Source organism: Symphalangus syndactylus, chromosome 3 (assembly GCF_028878055.3).
Source record: "Symphalangus syndactylus isolate Jambi chromosome 3, NHGRI_mSymSyn1-v2.1_pri, whole genome shotgun sequence".
Lineage (NCBI taxonomy): Eukaryota > Metazoa > Chordata > Mammalia > Primates > Hylobatidae > Symphalangus > Symphalangus syndactylus.
This window is the reverse complement of record NC_072425.2, coordinates 150177768-150198315: the sequence shown is the minus strand read 5'-3', so window position 1 is coordinate 150198315 and position 20548 is coordinate 150177768. Positions and strand designations below refer to the sequence as shown.

Here is a 20548-nt window from a genome sequence, read left to right as displayed (position 1 = left end):
TAGAGATGGGGTTTCACTATATCGACCAGGCTGGTCTCAAACTCCTGACCTCAGGTGATTCGCCTATCTTGGCCTCCCAAAGTGCTGGGATTACAGGAGGGAGCCACCACACCTGGCCTCAACTCATTTTTTCCCTCTTTTCCTCTTCTCGTGAAGACTCCCTAGTCACTTCAGGAAAATTACATTTGTTCTCTTTTATTTCCATTTGTGAGGGGAGAATATAAAAGTCTAATCATGACTGATCCAAATGAGAAGCGCCGGAATCCTATGCCTACTGGAGGAAAGCTCAAGCCGGCATTCATATGTAAAATTAGACATGGCCCAACAAAGGTGGTATTCCCTGCTCCCACAGCTCCTAAATCATCAGCCGCTCCCACTAAAGAATATCAGTCCAGTCTGCCTCATTTCTTCTAATTACTCCTTCCTATTTCTAAGTGTCAGAACCCCAGTAAAAACAAAGCTATTTATTTAGGTCTAAATAGTCAATAAATGTCTCCTTAGTGCTTTCTCTGGAAGAGCAGGTGATCTGAAGGCAGGCAGACTGGATTCAAATTCCAGTTTCACCACTTATTAACTATTCAGCACTGGGCAACCTCTCCGAGTCTCAGTTTTTTCACCTGTAAATTGGGGATAGTAATAGAGCTTACAGGAAGGTTAATGTGAGGATTACATTAATTAAGATATTTAAACACTTAGAATGGTTTCTGGTGCACAGTAAGCCATGTAAAAGTGATAGCAATGATTATTGTTTTGCTGTGCAAGGAGGAATTTAATGTAGTTTCTACCCTCTGTGAACTCATAGAAGGGAGGCTGATTTATATAGTTCAATTGTTCTCACATTTTGCTTAATTATTAGTGTAGCAGCACCATAATAAGTGCATTTCAGTAACATTATGTGTTAAATTACTTTTGTGGGCTCGTGGAGGCAGTCTGACAATCATTTATGGCATATCTGGAAAAATGTATGCTGAGCTCCATACAATCAACAAATACTTTAAAATACACTCTGTTCTAATTTGGGAAACTTAACTTGTACTTAGTATTCTAAGTCTGTTCCTTCAGATGGGGAGGAGATTCACGTCAATGAAAGACCCTCTTTCTAGGTTTATAAATGGAGAATAGACTTGCTGATCATTCAAGCATTCCGGGCAATGCTTGGGAGCTCAGTAAAGGCAGGCTCATGATGCAGGCATCTCTATGAATGCCTACTCGTGGAGAAGACCTGAGTGATGCAGGCATCTCTATGAGTGCCTACTCGTGGAGAAGACCTGAGTGAGACCATCTGAGGGTCTCAGAGAGGGTTCGCTCTAAGATGCAGCTTTGGAACCAGCAAAAGCTACAATGTCTACCAGGAGTGGGGTGGGAGATGTTCCCTTCATCTGTGGGAGGAGGGCTTTCCTTTTAGGCATAAATGGGATTTGGTAGTCCAAGAGGATAATGGGAATGGCTATGGAGGGCATGTTCATTACCATGGATTTACAAACTAGAAATTAAGCAGATTGTCCTATTTTCAGGTGAAGACACTTGGTTTTGAGAGGTTAGGAAATTTGCTCCAAATCGGAGGTAGATCCTGGCTGTCTGGCCTAAGCAGATTGTCCTATTTTCAGGTGAAGACACTTGGTTTTGAGAGGTTAGGAAATTTGCTCCAAATCGGAGGTAGATCCTGGCTGTCTGGCCACCATAGAGGGGATCTACATATGGAGGAGGAGGGCAATAGGTTTCTAAGGATGCTCCTTTCCCCATATGGTTACCTTGATTGAACAGAAGCACCCCTTGTCTTAATCCATTTAGTGTTGCTGTAACAGAATAGGTGAGGCTGGGAAATTTAAAAGGAAAAGAAGTTTAGCCCACAATTCTGGTGGCTGGAAAGTCCAAAAATATGGCACTGGCATCTGTTTGGCTTCTGGTGAAGGTCATGCACTGCGTCAAGACATGGCAGAGAAGCAGAGTAGTGAGTGGGTGTGTGCAAAGAGACCAAACACGGGGAGGAACCACCCACTCTTTCTGGAACTAATTCAGTCCCGTGAGAGTGAGAACTCACTTTCAAGAAAACATTAATCTATTCATGAGGAATCCACCCCCATGACCCAAACACCTCCCACCAGGCCCCATTTTCCAACACTGCCACATTGGGAATCAAATTTTAACATGAGTGTTGGTGGGGGCAAAACACATTCAAACCATAGCAGCTACCTTCCTAAAAGAACTCTTGAAAAAGGAACCTGTATTTTAGCTTCTTGCTGCATGTAATTTGCTGTTTGCAAACCTCGCTAGACTGTTCACACTTTCACTGGAGGTCGATTTTTCCTGACATGCTTAAGAGCTCCTGATGTTGCTAGGAAGTGCAATTTGCTGCTAAAGTGTGAAACTTCTCCCTAAATGGAAAAGGGAGGAATATGAAACAATGACAACAGTTAGGTTCTTTTTCCCAGGCAGGACATAAAATGTTAACTTGGAGTGAGCCTCTCTCTTGACCAGGACCTTGGCCTGTCTCAGGCGACCTTGATATTCAAAGTGGGTTTATAGGAGCAAAATAACATGATGATACACAAAACTCAATTTTATGGATCCTAAAGATATCAGAAGCAATATGGCCAGCATGATATTGACTCTTACTGAAGTACCTAATGCATGAGAGAGATCTAGAACTCCTTGACATTCCTTCTGTGCTATGAGTCAGTCCTCTATTTAAAACAAGCAAACAAACGCATGGCAAGTAATATCAACATCTTTAGAAGAAAAGTGTTGTATCCACATTGTTTCTCTCGGTGCCTAAGTAAAACTGCAGAAAAGTAAAAATCTCCATTTGCAGTAGAGTTAAAATATAAATAAGCAAATATAAGAACAGCATTTACACACAAATCTCCCAAGACCATTCACCAGCCTTCCAAAAGAGTGAATGCATTAATAAGGCAGAATAGTCGTTCACTTGAAATCATTAATAAAAACACAGACTCAGAAGAGTTTTTCAAGAGAGGCTCAGCCAAATGCTCTGTAAAAAATGCCCCCCACCTCCCCGAACCTTTCCACAAGTACCCAGAGCTTCCTGTTGTCAAATAGGAGCTAAACCAGCGATGACAAAACCATCCTTCACGTTAGTGGTCCTTTTGGCCTTTTTGTTCCTGCAAATGTGCAAATTCTTTTGAGGGCATCCGTCATAACCATTTTTTCAAAATAATTTATTTTTTAAGGTAGACTTCTGATGACCATTCCCTTCTACAGAAAAATAATATTCCCGAAAATACCCCCACGAAACACATTAAAACCCCTTCCCCATCAAACACACACACACACACACACACACACACACACACACACGCACATAGAAACTGCAGTGGTATTTCCTAAACTAACAAAGCCCAACATTTTAGATCCTTCAAAATCGAGCCACATCCTAAATTTCCAATCTTACTACCAATGCAGCATTTCTTGCTCCACCTGCTCAATCCCTTATTCTCTCTCTCTTTCCCTCTCTCCCCCACCCTTTCTCCTCTTCCTTATTCTCTCACTCTTCCCAGCCTGAATGCCTGATTCCGGGAGCGCCTCTTCCTGGAATGCCCTTCCTCCCACCTCTGCCTCTTGTAAGCCTACCCAGCCCATTAGAAAGCAGCTCTATTTTTAGTGTTGGATGCTTCCAAGCCACTCTCTGCTCCTGGTGTGCTGCAAAGGCTTCAGTATTGATCTGGAAGCTGCTTTCTGGAGCCTTGATCCCAGTCTGCCTCTGCAGTGCTTGCAAACTCCATCTTCTAGAAAGTGGGAAAAAAGTTGGGGCTCTGTGCTGAAAGCTCGTTCTGCTTTGTTTGAGGGTGAGTTTGAGTTTGGCAGCAGAGGCATAGACACCACAGTCAAAAGCTTTATTCCCACTCTTCCATTGCTGTATTTCTCTTCATGCATATCATTCCAAACTCTTACTCCTCTATCTTGACTCATGAGAGCCCTTCTTCACAAATAGAAACCTACATGGGTTTTACTGTATGCATTATTAATTTTTCTTATGTGTCTCCTACTCTCAAGCTCAGACACTACATCCCGAGCATCTGCAAATGCCAGTAATGAGTTTCTCATAGTAAATAGATAGATTCTTAGGGTTTTTGAATAAATATAGGTGAGGAACAAACGTTCAGAATGAGTCTGTGAAGGGTAATAGGGTATTTCTTGGTCAATATTGCTTTTTTGTCCCACGGTGGAGTTCTGCAGCTGTTATATATGGCAAATTTCCAACTTGGATAATTATATTCTGCTTACCTCTTGTTTCTCTTATGGTTCTAAGATAACTTATCCTTCGCGTGCTTTCCTAAATAAAACAAAGAAGCCTACTTTTGGTCCCGCTATTTGCAGAGGCAACTGAGGTAGAGAGAGGTAGCAGAGTGGAAAAGGGACGCTACTTTGGGGACCCTGCACACGGACCCTCCAGCACATTCTAGTGGGAATGTTAACTCCACAGAGCCTCAGTCTTCGCATCTGTATTTTGGGAGTCTTCTGCCCTACTCTAAATTGTTACGGAGATTACACAGAATATTACAATGAAAAGGACTTTTAAAAGTACTATAAATATCTATGGGAGATTGTTGGTCGCCCACATAGAAAATTCAACTGGGTAGGGACAGGTTTAGCAGGGCATTTCCTAAGAGAGGAAACCCTCCTTCTGTCTCAAAAACAAAACCCAGTCTGTCCCAACAGTTAAAAAAAAAAAAAAAAACCAATGGAGGGCAAAGAATAGGAATCAACACGCCCACCCTTGCACAGGAAGGAGGCAAAGCTGTTGAAGGGGAAACAGGACAGAAACAGGAGTCAAAGGGTGTGATTCTGGTAGAATCTCAACGGTTAACTAGCTCATCACGTGCTAATCATAAGGCTAGTGTGCCCGTCTTAAATTCCTCAGTAACAGGCAGGGATCACTAACACTTCAGCTGTTATTTATTGTTATGAATATTGTTGTGAAGATCACGAGATAATATAAGCATGTGAATACCATCAAATGAGAGGCCCGTGCGTTGTTAATTAACCAAACTGGAGTGCCAGCCAAAGCAAGATATACTAACCAGGGAGAAAAATGCCTTTCAGAGCAGTTTTTCCAGAAATTTCCTTTTAGTGATTGTATAATTCAGTGCTCTTGATTCTAAAATGAATATGAGGCTGTTTTCAAGAAAGAAAGGGAATCAGTAAGTGTGTGTAAAATGTGCAATAGAACAATATCCAAGAAATGAAGAGGAGGAGAGTCTGGAAATGGAAACAATACTCCAGAAAATACAAGTAAAAGAAAGTGACTGTAATTATCCACAAGAGCTCTGAGCCAAGGAACCTTATTGGTGTTCCCTGCTGCCTTCTAGCTGGGGTGCGGGGAGCTCTCTGCGCCTTCCTGGCATGAATGACCTTGGGTGCAGGGAGAACAGCACCACCTGGTGGTCGTAGCAGGTTGGTGGCTCATCTCACTTGATGTGGGCTGGGCTCCTTTGCAGGGTTCACGCAAGAGTTGCCTTGGAGCAAGGAAGACAGCGGACAAGATCTGGAGCAAGTCGGAGGATATTTCAGGAGGAGAGCCCATGGCCGAGGGCACGGAGCAGGAAGAGAGGGCCGAGAGTCATCCCCCAAGGAGTGACTGCCCAGTTCCCCTTTCTCTCCTGCCTCCGCTGCCCTGGAAACAAGAGCACAGGGGCCATATGCAGCCCACTCACCCACCTAAGACTCTGAGGAAGGCCTCTCCGAAGAAATGGAAGGACTGTGGCTCAGGACAGAGGTGCCTCAGTCCCTGGGACTTCCAGTGTTTGGGAGGAAAGACCTTGCACCACTGAAGAACTCCCTTCTGTTATTCTATGTGGATTTCATTTTGTAGACGCTTAAATCACTCCGAGCACTTTCCCTAGTTAAGTGTGCAAGTGGGGAAGTGAAGCAGGTTTTGCGGTGCTGGTCATGTGAGCAGGAAAGGGGCATGGGATGAAAGGCCTGGGAATGCCTTATTAATAGTTAAGTGGACAAGGCTGATAATGGGATATCTTTTTATTGGCCCCACAGATAAGTTATAATACACAAGCTTGCAGGCAGCTCCTCTGATTTGCATTGATACAATTCAGGCTGAGGTTTTCATTATGTGGCAGGGATGATACAGGAGCCTGTATTATCAAAGGCAGCTGAAAGGAGTTCAGGAGCGATCTCATATTCTGTGTATGCATATTCATTAATGGTTAGTAAGGTGCTTTGTCCTGTGTGATATTGGATGTTTCATGGTGAATCATTAACAACTTGAACAGCTTTATACATATGTCTTATTGATGTGTAAAGTCATTGCAACCTAGGCTTTCCCCCCGCTGAATGAGTAAGTTCTGCTTTACCTGGGCTTCTGCAAAAAGCCTAGTGACATTTTCAGTGAGCACAAGCATCTTGTGGATGGGAAAGGGGCTGGCAAGCCCCAGGAAGCTGGCAGTCTGGTGTAAGAGACACAGGGATGGTTGGTTTTTAAAGAAATAGCATGGCAGCAGGGGATGTTATTAATCAAAGGGAGGGTGGATTCTGTAGCTGCTGCTCAAGGGAAAGAGAGGGGAGCTACTACACTTCCCAGGGGATGGCATAAGGGACACGTTTTCCGAGGGTGATCAGGGGTTCTTCTGGAAAGGGGATGGGGAGAACGGGCTGCCCGTGTTGCCCAGGGGGCAAGGGGAGGAGAGTAAATGATGAGCAGCCCAAAGGTGAGGGAAGGGCTGCATGAGGTAGGCAAGAGAAGATGCCAGAGGATGGAAGAAACGAAAATGTTTAGCAGCTGACAGTAAGAAAATGTGGAGGCTAAAAACAAAGGAGACAAGGCAGCTTTTCCTGGCTGGAGATGGGAAGAATAAATGGGATCAGAGTTAGAAACCAATTATCTCTGATTGCACAATCAGGACACTGCTTCCAAACCAGACTCCAGCCGCCCTGCCACCCAGGGGTCTGAGGCCACCTAAGGATGATGTCAGATCTCAGGAACTGTTGCATCCGATTCCACTTAAGCCCTGATTATCATTAGGCAACATTTGGAGGCCCTGCCTTCTGAGTCCTAACAAAGCAGAGAGTTTTCAGGCTGTGTGGCACCTACTTTGCAGGCAGAATTTTAATTTCTGAGTTATTAGACACGAAACAACCTGAAATAAACTTTCTGGTTTCTCTGACATTGGTTCTAAGCCCTCACAGAGCTTCCTGAAAAGTTCAGGACTTCATGCCAGCCCTAACGCCACTGGCCAGTCTACCGACCACCCATTTCCATATCTTTGGGCCCTGAGTACCTTTGTGGACTTTGTCCCCCAAGTTCTTTTTTTACTTCCCTTTGTAATCCCAGGAAAATACTGATCTTTCTATCACAGTGCATGAGTTGTATTTTCTATTTTTTTTTATGTAAATAGAATTATGGAGAATGTATTCTTGTCTGGCTCCTTTTCACTCAACGTAAGTATTTTGAGATTCAGCCAAATGTGTGTATCAATATGTCATTTCTTTTCATTGCTGATTAGTATTCCATTGTATCGGTACACCAGTTTGGTTGGCCATTCAGCTGTTGGTCAACATTTGAGATGCTACCAATTTGCAGCTATCATAAAGTTGATATGAATATTAGTGTATACCTTCATTTATGTTTGGTACGTGCCTAAAAGAGGAATGGCTGGCTCATATAATAGGTGTGTTTCACTCTTCAAGAAACTGTCACACTATTTTCCAAAGTAGTTGTATCATTTTACATTCTGACCAGCAGTATATGAGAGGACAGAGTCCTCCATACCCTCACCAGCACCAGGTATAATCAGTCTTTTTAACTGTAGCTGTTTGAATAGTGTTGTAGTGGCTCGTCATTGCAGTCTTAATTTGCATTTCCCTAATAACTCACGATGTCAGGCATCTGTTCACGGGCTTATTATCCAGTGGTGTATCTTCTTTGGTGAAGTGTTTTTCAAATCATCTGCCAGTGTTTTAATTGGGCTGGTATTTCTTAGCATTAAATTATGAGAGTTTCTGTATATTCTGTCTAGAAGTTCTTTATTAGCTGTATGATTTGAAAACACTTTCTCTCAGTAGTATTTGTCTTTTAGTTTTCTATACAATGTCTTCCAAAAAAATTTTTAATTTTGATGAAGTCCAACTGTCACTTTGTTGTTTTATGAATTCTTCTAAAAGTTTTACAGCATTATATTTTACATTTAGGTCCATAATCCATTTTAAGTTAATTTTTGTATGTGGTATAAAATATGGATTGAAGTCCATTATTTTGCATATGGATATGCAATTTTTCCAGCACCATTGGTTTAAAGGACTATTTTTTCTCCACTGAATTGCTTTAACACATTTGTCAAAAACCAATTGTCCATATAAAGACAAAAACAACATACAATTAGACATCTGGGCTTTGTGAGGCTCAAAGATGTTAAGCCAGCAGTTGAAATTTTAGGTCTTAAAATATATGCAAACATTCATGGGCAGGTTTGTATGTGGACATAAGTATTTCACTCATTTAGGTAAATACCTAAGGGTGTTATTGCTATATCATAGAGTAAGCCTGTGTTTAACTTTGTAAGAAACTGCAAACTGTCTTCAAAATTGTCTGTATCATTTTACATTTCCACCAGCAATGATTGAGAGTTCCTGTTGCTTCACATCTTTGCCAACATTTGGGGTTGTCACTATTTTTGATTGTAGTAAATTTTAATGGTCCGCAGTGGGAGATGATAGTTGTTTTAACTTGTCATTCTCTGATGACATATGATGTTGAACTTTTTAAAATAATTTTCTCCTATGTTATACTCTAGGAGTTGTGCTGTTTTGCTTTTTACAATTAAATTTATGGTCCACTTTGATTTAATTTTGGGGAAAGATGTAAGGTCTGTGTCTTACATCATTTTGGCTGCTGTAAAACCATACTATAGTCTGGGTAGATTATAAACAACAGACATGTATTTCCTACAGTTCTGGAGTATGGGAAGTCCAAGATCAAAACACACATTTAGTGTCTGCGGAAAGCCTGCTTCCTGGTTCACAGACAGCCATGTTTTGCTCTGTCCTCCCGTGGTGGGAGGTACAAAAGCCCTCTCTAGGGTCCCTTGTGTAAGGACACTAATCCCGTTCATGGGGCCTTTGCTCTCATGACCTATTCCCCACCCCAAATTCCCGCCTCCAAATATCATCACACTGGGGATGAGGTTTCTACATAGATATTTTGGCAGAGGCAGTGAGGGAGCGACATAAATATTCAGGCTATAGTGGTCTATGTCTAGATTCATTTTTTTTGCATGTGGATATTGAATTATTCCAGCACTATTTGTTGAAAAGACTATCTGTTATTAAATTTCCTTGGCTCCTTTGCCAAAATTTAGTTGACTATGTTTGTGTGGCTCTATTTCCAAGCCCCCTGTGCTGTTACGTTGATCTGTTTGTCTGTTCCTTCACTAATAACACACTGTCTGCATCACTGTAGCTTTGTATGTCTTGAATTTGGATAGTACCAGTTCTCTTACTTTGTTCTTCTTTAATATTGTATTGGTTATTTGGGGGTCTTTGTGTTGCCATTAAAGAATTTAGAGTCTTAAGTTATCATAGTAATGTTTTAATAATACTGTCTTTCTAAACATGAACACAAAATATCAGTTTATTTTGGTCTTCTTTGATTTATTTTATCAGAATTTGTAGTTTTTCTCAAATAGATCTTGCGCATATTATGTCAGATTTATATCTAAGTATGTCAATGTTTTGGTACTAATGTAAATGAAAAAAATGTTTGGCCAATATTTCTAAAAACACTTTTTATGTTCCGTTCTCCTTTCCTATAGCAACTCCATTTAGATGTATATTTGGCCCCTTGAAGTTATCTCACAGATCATTAATGTTCTACACATTTTCTTTTATCATATATTTTCTTCTATGCTTCATTTTCAGTAGTTTTGATTGTTGTGTATTTGAGTTCGGTATTTTCTTCTTCATTGTCTAATCTGTCATTATTCTTATCTAGTATTTTCTTTATCTCACACATTGTAGCTTTGTATCTCTGGAAGTATGGCTTAGATGATTGTTTGCTTATTTTTCATGTCTCTGCTTAACTATTTGAACATATGGAATACAATTATAATAACCGTTTTGGTATCCTTGGTTACTAATTCTAGTATCTGTGCATAATTTGTGTCATTTCTTGTTTTTTTTTCAATTGACTGATTTTTTCAATATGAATCATATTTTACTGCTTTATTTTTATTTATGTATTTATTTTATTTTAGAGACAAGTTCTTGCTTTGTCATTCTGACTGGAGTGCAGTAGTGTGATCATGGCTCACAACAGCCTCAAACTCCTGTGTTCAAGTTACCTTCCTGCTTCAGCCTCCCAAGTAGCTGAAGCTACAGGCATGTGCCACGACACACACAGCTTTTTATGATTATTATTTTTGTAGAGATGGGTTCTTGCTATGTTGCCCAGGTTGGTCTCACACTCCTGGCCTCAAGCAGTCCTCCCACCTCAGCCTCTCAAAATGCTGGAATTATAAGCGTGAGCCGCCACGCCCAGTCCTTGCTTCTTTACATGCCTGATACTTTTTAAATTAAATGCCAGACATGGGGAATTGTATCTTGTTGTGCACAAGATATTTCTAGTTTTCTATAAGTATTATTGACCTTTGTCCTGGGATACATTTGAATTACATGAAAATAATTTCATCCATTTGGGTTTTGCTTCTGAAGTGTATTAGGCAGAACTTAGGACTAATCCCTCCTTACTGAAAATCTTTTGGTGTACTCTACCCAATATCCGGTGCATTACATGGCTTTCCTGTGTGGTGGCGAGGAGCAAGCACTCTTCTTGGCCCTGTGTGCCGCTACTACTAACCTTCTCCCCTGCCTTGCGTAGTTCCCTTACGTGCATGGTCTGATCTGTACTCAAGTGAGTACTTGGGAGGAGTTCTTTGTAGATCTCTGAAGCGCTCTCTCTGTGTAGCTAACTCTCTCCTCTCTAGTACTCCATTCTGGAAACTCCAGCTGCTTTGATCTCCCCCAGACTCTCAACTTCATCTCTTCAACTCAGAGAGTCTTTCAGTTCCCACCTGTTTCCCTTTCCCCTCTGTAAACTCTTAAGGCAATGAGTTGTCACAGCTGTGGGTTTACTTTGTTTTCCAGGTCTCACGGACCTCTGTCTCTCATCACCTGATGTTCAGGGCCTCAAAGATTATTGCTATAGATATTCTGTGTGTTTTTTTATTGTTTCAGGTAGGAGGGCAAAACTGGTCCCTGTTACTGCACTGTGGCCAGAAGCAGAAGCCCCGGCTACGGAGAGGGCTTCCTGGGGTCCTTATGAGAGCTTCATTTTGAGTGGCATTTCTTCTCCACTCTCTTGGTCACAGTAACAGCTCTCCCTCTCCTGGTGTCAATGAAAAGCTGGTTTTAAAGATGCAGCATTTCTCAGGAGCAACACTGACAGGCCTGGGAATCTGTATCTTTTCCACCCTGGAGTTCACAGTCAGTAGACAAAGAGCTCCCACCCATGAGAAGGCTGCTTAAGCCAAGCTATGGCAGCTGAGGCTCCTTCGGAGACTCACGCTTCTTCTGAGATACCTCCAAGGGTCCTCTCCACTGGCAGGGACTAGACCGTTTGAAAGTCTGAGCCATGCCCTGCACATGAGGGAGAAGCTCATTTTGTGGAGTGGAGAACTTGGCTCAGGGAGTGGTACAGAAAAGTGGATTCCAAAAGGAATAAAAGGAAGCCCTTTCCGGAGATTATTCCCTTCCTTTTTTTCATCCCTCCTACTTTTTACATTCGAAATGGAAGGGGAGGCTGAGAAAGCTATTTGCCAGCTCCTTCAGACTGACTCTGCAAGGCAGGCGTTAGGACAACTGTCAGAAGAGCAATGAATCTGGATTCCACCTCCGTAGGGGTATCTGAGGAATCCCTTGGGCATGAGGGGACGGGGCTGCCAATGCATTTGGCACCCTTCATTAGTTCCTTTATTCCATCAGTTTTCAGTATGCCTCCACTCTCAGCAGTCACTGTGAGGTGCTGGAGACCAATGGGTGAGGAAACCTGCAGTAAAGAGTAGCAGGACTAAGGGTAGCAAGGAGGGGAGCTGAAGATCCCATAAGGGATTCCTGAAAAAACTCAAGGGAAACCAGTCATGCTGTGGTGATGTGGACTGATGGGTGTCTGCACTGCAGGACCAGCGTATCTTAAAAACCACGTTGTCTTCCGTGTGTGGAACGAAGCGCATAATCACCCCTGTCTTCCTATGGCCAACCAGACCCATCACTCAGAGCCCCATTTGGAAGCCTGTGTTATCAGTTATCTCTTATGTCCATATGAGGTGCCCCTCCTTGATGCTTGCATAGTCCCTTATATTCCCCTTTTAGAAAAATACATTGTAGTATTTTTCTTTTTTTCTTCTCAATTAGATGATAAATTGTGATGACAGCAATTTGTTCACATTTGTATCCCTAGTAGCACAAGCCTGTGCACATTGTAGATAATTAGTAAATATTTATTAGATAAATGACTTTTTTTTTTGAGACAGAGCCTCACTCTGTCACCCAGGCTGGAATGCAGTGGTGCAATCTCAGCCCACTGCATCCTCCACCTCCCGGACTCAAGTGATCCTCCCACCTCAGCCTCCCGAGTAGCTGGGACTACAGACACGCACCACTATGCCTGGCTAATTTTTGTATTTTTTGTAGAGGCAGGGTTTTTCCAGGTTGCCAGGCTGATCTTGAACCACTGGGCTCAAGCGATCGTCCCACTTCGGCCTCCCAAAGTGCTGGGAGATTACAGGCGTGAGCTACCGTGCCCAGCCAAGATAAATGATTTTGAACTCAGTTTCTCCTTCAAATGACCCTATGAGATAGTCAGAGGACCTATAATTATCATCATTTGACAGATATACAAAGGAGACCCAAAATGGTTGGATCTTGAAACTTTAGAATAATAGTATTTTAAATTACCAGAGATCTAGAAGAATATCCACTACAGGACATGGCAAACCCATTTAAGCCTAGAAGTACAAGATGATGGATCAAAAGAAGGAAAGGGGCAGATCTAAGGATAGCTTCTTGTTACCCTTCCTAGGTTTACAGACACTCTCATTATATTTTGAAAGTTTGGAGATGAAAGGAGGTAGTGTCAATAGAGTTGGCCATGCAGTGAAAATGTGGATGCCATCTAAAGTACCATCCCACCACTTCTCTGCCAGAATGCTGAATTAAAAAGAACCATATCTCTCCCTACCTGCCCCTCTTCCAGGCACTCTCTTTTTTGGTGATGATGTTCACGTTCTCCATTGCTACCCCTTTGTCAAGCTCCTGCATGTGCCCGTGGGTCCCTATGGCTTCAAATCCCAGGAGGGAGCTGGAATTCCAGGCCCAGTGTCTTTGTGTAGCTGGGTAGCCTTGGGCAAGTTACTCAATCACTTCATTGTTCTCCCAGGAAGAATTATAAAATATAGACTTGAAAGATATACATCAATAGTGGCTGCTTATATAGGATTGGGCAGAAGGATTCAAAAGAGACTTAAACTGTATCTGTAAGATTTTTATCCATTCTTTAATAACATCTAAAGTAAAAGTGACAGAATGTAACACATTACATTTAGATGGTGGGCACATATGCATTTGTCCATTGTCCTCTGTGCTTTTCTGTGTGCTGTTTGTGATGATTAATTTTATGTGTCAATTCGATGAAGCTAAAAGATGCCAGATAGCTGGTGACACATTATTTCTGGGTGTGTCTGGGAAGGTGTTTCTGGACGAGATGAGCGCTGAAACTGACAGGCTGAATTCAGATCACCCTCACAGTGTGCGTGGGCATCATCCAGTCCATCGAGGGCCTGAGCGGAACACAAAGACAGAGGAAGGGAAAGTGTGCTTCTGTTTGAGCTGAGACATCGCCTTCTCCAGACCTGGAACCTTAATGCTCCTGATTCTTGGGCCTTCAGACTCAGACTGATTTATACCACTGGCTTTCCTGCTTTTCTGGGTCTCCAGCAGGACGTGGCACTTTTCAACCTCTATGTGAGCCAATTTCTATAATCTCTCTCTCTCTCTCTCTCGTGTGTGTGTGTGTGTGTGTGTGTGTGTGTGTGTAGTACATATATATACATGTGTATATGTAGTATATATATAGTGTATATATATTCATGTGTCTATACATGTATATACACATGTGCCTATATATACATGTAGATATAGACACTATATACATGTGCCTATATATACATGTAGATATAGACACTATATACATGTGTCTATATAGACACATGTAGATATAGACACTATATACATGTGTCTATATAGACATGTAGATATAGACACTATATACATGTGTCTATATAGACACATGTAGATATAGACACTATATACATGTGTCTATATAGACACATGTAGATATACTATACACTATATATTATATATACTATATACTATATATATAGTGTATATATACACACTATATATACACATGTGTCTCTATATATATTGTAAATATATATATCCAATTAGTTTTTTTTCTCTGGAGAATACTAATACACAGTTCACATACAACCATTAGGGGAGGGATTATAGAATGATGATATAAATATCTTGCAGGCTTTGGTGAAAAGTAGCGATTCTGTATGTAAAACATGAATACATAGCTGATGCAGTAGGTGCTAGAATGTTTGCAGCATTGGTGGGGTAGAGAGGAAGAGAAAAAGAGATAGAGGTTGAATTACAAAGAGTTCTGGTAAGTAAAGCTCAAACATAGACACTGGGAATGGCTTTGATTAATTAACCACAACTGAATCCAGGGAAGGGATGTTTTCACTTAGGGAAAATAGATACAAGTCTATATGAAAGTGACCTCCTCGACTTCCTGGGGTAGCTTAGATACCCTCTCTACACATCCAAAGCATTGAGAAAGGAGCTGCCTCCTGATGTTGCTTCTTGGAACCAGGATTGTAGCCAATCAGTGTATCTCCAGTGATTACAATCGCCATTCCAAACGCTTGCCTGGACAATGGGAAGCTTAGGCCATTGGGGCTTTTTGTCCTTATTTGTATGAATTCCCAACCCACATGGGGTTTAACCAGAGACAACTGCCCAGTACATCCAAGTACACACAGGAAAGAAGTGGCTCCTCATTGGATGTCCGCTGGAAGACCTTGCTTCCTTAGGTCTCTCCATTCTCTTGCAGGTAGAAAGAAATTGAATGGAAAGATTATTCAGGTTTCTACGCTGGTTTTGAACAAACTGCTGGCAAAGTTATTGAACAAGGAGACAATGAGGAAAATGATGAGAGGGCGGAGGTGAGGAAAATATTTTGAGGATCCAAATCAGAAGGGTTCTGCAGGGGTGCATGAGCCTTTCAGGGTTGCAGAACGTGATGAAGGCTGAGGAACAAGGAGCATGAAGATAACGGCTCAGTCTCAATGCCCCCATACTGCCTGCTGGGCTCTGCAGTGGGGCACCGTGATTGGAATAGACACCTTTACCCTCTGGGGATGCTTGGCAAATGTCAGGCTTTAATGAGATTTCTCACACTGTTGAGGGACTCTTGTGAAGTGTGTGCCACTCATAGCAAGTCACCAGTTGAGGTTGCATTGACTTATCTCTCTGGGAAGGGGCCACTGAATCTGTGATGGAGCAGACAAGACATAAAGATGGGTCTAGGGTGCCCTGGGCAGAGGAGATGTCCTGATACCAGGCTGCTGTGGTTGGCTGCATCCTAATGAATTTGCTGAGAGCTTTGCAAAGAGCCCCCGAAATGGGGGAACCCTAGGGCTGAGAGATAACTGTAAATGTCAGACTGCTTAACCTTCACCTTCAGGGAAAGCTGGACTTAAGAGAATCAGAGAATAAATTCACTTTCTTAAAATGCCTTTTTTTTTTTTAAATTTCCTGAGGGCATGGCTTAAGTATGGGAGAAACAGACTAATCCCCCCTCTCATTTGCACTCTTCTCTTACATTTCCTTCTCTCCATTGGGTACCCACCTGCAGAGCATAGATAACACCATTTTCTGCACCTTGAAGGTGTGGTAGTCATTGCTGGCATTCATGTTGAAGGATAGTGACCAAACTGACAACCTTTGACCCGACCCATGCTGCCAACTTCTCGGGGGTGGCTCTGCTTTCGTCTGGCACAGAGACCGCTCAGCATATCCCACTTCCTCCTTCTGGTTTTATTTTCTGAAACCTCAGATGACATGGAATAGTTGACACTAATGATACCAGCATTTAGGATAATTATAATAATGAATTAATTAAAACCCCATAACCCCTTAAAGCACCAGGGTGCTGAATCCGAATGAACAACCACAGAGAGAGACCCAGGAAGGATGCCACTCAGGAGGCGGTGACCTTTTGGCATATGGTTATTCAGGGGTTGGGTGCATGGGTTTTTAAAGAACTCTCCAAGAAGCCATCCATCTGGACCCCTGTGGTGCTCCTCCAAGCATGCCGGGCTGACCAGATGGCCCTGGATAAAACAGCTTCAGGGGAGGGAGGTGAGGAACCCGTCCAGAATAGCTTGTCACCCTCGGAGGCGTGCTGCCCTTGGCTCACGCACATCCCTTGTTTAAATCTTAAAAGCAAAGATTTTGTAAAATGTGTTTATGGGTTGTCATTTCCACCAGGGCAAACAATAAAAAGACTACCCAGCAAATACGCATCTAAATAAAACACAAACAGACTTTGATAAACAACAATATGGTCTCTAGCATGAGAATTTCTTCACCCAGGGTCTCTGTTTAATATTCATGATCTTTTCAAAATCTTTTAAAGTCTGAGAAATACAAGGGTAGCACAAGGGCAAGATTCATCTGTCACCCAAATGAGCTGGCTGATCCCAAACCATATAATCAATAAAGTGTCTGGAATTGAGGGAATTTCTTACTGAATGATGTCATAGGAGAAAATTCTCCTTCAAATCCATGTCCTTGGGGTTGTCACAGTGTATGCACTGGTCTGAGAGGGAATTGATTCTGCAGATTGAAATATTTTTTCCAAGTCACTTTGTAGGAAAAAGTCATAGAAAAACATTATTTCTGCTTTCAGAAGGCTCTGAGAGAATTTTAGAATATCTATCTTTGCAGTATTTTAGACGCACATTGCTAGTGATTTCCAAATGAAAAGGGAATGTGAATACCTTATAATGCTGAAGGCAGCTGGAGAATAGAATTACTGGCTGTCTGTAGGGCCAAATGCCATAGCAGTGTCAGTGAGCTTTTGCTAAGCCTTTATTGAGAGAGATGCTAGATTCCAGTTTACCTGGGGCAGCAGGTATGTTGAATTTTCTAGTTGAGGTGGATTTGGGAGATGAATGTCAGCATCATCTGGAAATTAACAGGTGGCCAGCTAGGTAAATCAATGCTGAGTTGTGCTGGAGAGAAGAGGAAAGGTATAGGGAGGGGAAATATATTTTGACAAAAATGTGCCCAGGTGGCTCTCACACACTCTCCATGCTCCCCACCTCCACTCCTCATGAAGAACCACTGTCAGACCATGTGCATGTGCTGGAATGTGAGAAATCTAAGCACCCACGAGGATGAGAGAACCGTCAACCAGAAATCAGAGGCCGCCTGCCCAAAAGTGCCTGACGACTTCCATGCTCACGTTTTGGAACTAGAAATCTGACTCAGCGATTCTAGATCTGTTACTAGCCAGCAGGATGACACTGCAAAACCCACTTTTCTTGGAGAAGACTTTACCTACCACTCTTACTATGGATTAAAAAACAGGAAGTCCCAAGAGGATTAGCCACTGCTCCCCTAAGACTATCCCAAGGTTGGGCAACCAGCAGCAGCTGAGCTGGAACTAGAATTCAAGAATCCCAAGCTCCATCCATGTCTATATGATTACCACCATGCATGCCCTTTTCAGAAACACAGTGCAGTAGACAAGAACAACTACCTATATTCCACTAGTGTTATCTCTACTATTAGCAGGAACAACAATTTTATGCTATTCCTAAGTTGCTTTCTCAAATGTTATATGGATGCATATGAGAATATGGGAGCCTTGAAAATACGGGTTTTCAATAAGCATTTGACCAGGCCCTATATCAATATGCTTCAAATAATCATAAGAAGATGGCATGAATATTTTGTAACTTTTAAGGGCCAAAAATAAGGCATAATTATAAATGATCACTTTCCTGGGAACAGAAATGTTAACATTAGAAGTTGCTTGGGGCATTTTTTCAGAAACCACTTGTCTAAAATATTTGTAGTCAAATAGAAGACTTCTTATAATCTCAAATATTTTAGAAGGTCTTAAGGATTGTCAAGAAATGAAATGGTATTCATCTGGAAAATATACTGGCAGATTTCAAGAGCCTTAAATGGGTAGGCATGAAAGAAATGAACTTTAGTGTTATGAAGTGTAAATTAAAAGATTTATGAGAATGTAATCTAATTAGATACAAACTGTTTCCCCAGATCTCACCAGCCTGGGGAGTAAAAATGAGATTGCGTGAACAGTAATAAACAGATGTAGCAGTCTGTAACTCCTCCATGTTGACCCTTGGCCCAAGATTCCTATCACCCCACTCTAATCTGTGTCAAGAGCTCGTGCTTTGGCCAGTCTCCTATAATCACATACATCCCAGAAGTTTTCCCAGCTGGGACTTGTCTGAAGTGTATCAGGACAGTCTGAGTATGTCTTTTATCTATCATAACGAATACCTATTCTTGGCAGGCATTCACTAAGGAGATAAGTGAGTAGATAACATAGGGTTTGATGACTGAGAGCGTAGAAATTTCTAGAAAGTTTCTGCCAGACAGAAGAAGTGACTCTGTGCAGTTATAGATTAATTGAAATGCTATGGTTTGGTAGGTAAATCCCGTATCTAAATGAATATGATGGAGGCCAGGCACAGCGGCTCATGCTTGTAATCTCAGCACTTTGGGAGCCCAAGGTGGGCTGATCAGTTCAGATCAGGAGTTTGAGACCATCCTGGCCAACATGAAACCCCATCTCTAGTAAAAATATAAAAATTAGCCAGACATGGTGACACACACCTATAGTCCCAGCTACTTGGGAGGCTAAGGCATGAGAATCGCTTGAACCCAGGAAGCAGAGGTTACAGTGAGGTGAGATCACACCACTGTACCCCAGCCTGGGCGACAGAGCAAGATTCCATCTAAAAAAAGAACTAATATGATGGGGTGTTCAGTGAATTACAGTAAGTAGAATTGTGGGTGATTATCAGAACTGATGGTGTTCAGGATCTTCCTTGCCACTGGAAGCTCTGGTCCTGAAAACAGATCATCTCTCACCAGCTGGGTAAACTTCTGAGATGTATGTGATCATAGTAGACTGGCCAAAGCATGAACTCTTGACACATCAGAATTACTGAGTGATGTTCACAAAACTAACCCCTCCAAACTGGTTTCATTCATTCAAGAACAGAATCACTTACTTAAAAGCACAGTCACTGAAGCCAGGTCTCCTGAGTTCAGTTATTGACTATGATTTCCTAGGTGGTGGTCTTGGGTGACTGCCTCAACATACCTGCACTTCAGCTGGCGTGTGCCATGGAGGCAATCATGCCTGCTGTCTAGAGTGGTTGAGAGGATCCTATTAGTTGATTCATAAAAAATGCTTGGAGCCGTGTCTGGCATGGGGTAAGTGCTCAGGAAAGCTTAGCTCTTGTATTTTTCCAAGTGTATTTTAAACTCCATGAGGGCAATGCTGCTGCTGTATCCCTAGTGCCTATGACCTTGCCCATTGTAGCTGCTTTATAAGTGTTTGTTTATTAACCGACTAGTCTTTGAAATGGAAATGATATTTATACACATTAGATGCAAAGTGCTTTGCTCAGTAAATGTGTGTGCATGTGCGTGTGTTTGTATGTATACACACAAATATATATGTTAGAATATACACACACACACACACATATATATATATATATATATATATATATATATATATATATATACACATATACATATACATATATATGCCAATAGATAAGAAGCTATTCCCTGGGAACCCAGAGACTGAGAGGCTCACTGTAGACCTCAGCTGTTAACCTGAACTTTGATGGGTGGTGGTGAAGCAGGGCTGGTGATTCTGCTGTCTTTGAGTTTCAGGCTTCCAGACCAGGCCCAAGGCAGTGAACAGGCGTAAAAAGATGGACCTAGAGCTTTCATTTCCTTTGACTCCACACAATTCTGTGCTGGCAGGAAGAGCCTGCATCCGCCCCACAGCATCACCCCTCTCTCTCTGCAGCCCTACCTGCGCCTTCCCGCTCACCTTTCCCACTCACCTTTCCCACTGCCTGCTCCACCGCCCACTCCACTCCCACGTGCATCCTGTGCGACGTGAACGTGGAACTCAGTCTTCCCCATCCTGACTTCACGTGAGCCTCTGCCCCTCTCTTCTCTGACTGGTGAACTTCTCATTACTCACGATTCAGTTCAGTCATCTCCTTTGTGAAGTTTTCCTCGCCTCCCCTCCTCAGGCTGAATTTTACACTTTGAAATTGTCCCACAAGACTCTATGTATACCTTGTTGATATGCCCTATGCTGTTTGTACTGTGTCAGGTGAATGGTTTCTCCCCTCAGCTGAAATCAGAGGGTTTTGTGTATATT

General features: G+C 42.2%; 1 protein-coding gene across 3 annotated transcripts in view; it reads left to right on the top strand.

Moving 5' to 3' along the window:
- OPCML (opioid binding protein/cell adhesion molecule like) overlaps positions 1–20548 on the top strand; it is a 1146349-nt gene that overhangs the window by 405508 nt on the left and 720293 nt on the right. Inside the window, exon 1 of one of the 3 annotated variants that reach the window (XM_055273812.2) lies at positions 12038–13986. The exons of the other annotated variants lie outside the window; for them this stretch is intronic. The gene's annotated coding sequence lies outside the window, so the exon portion shown is untranslated. Of the gene's footprint in view, positions 1–12037; positions 13987–20548 lie in introns of those variants that run through there. 3 annotated transcript variants of the gene reach the window in all.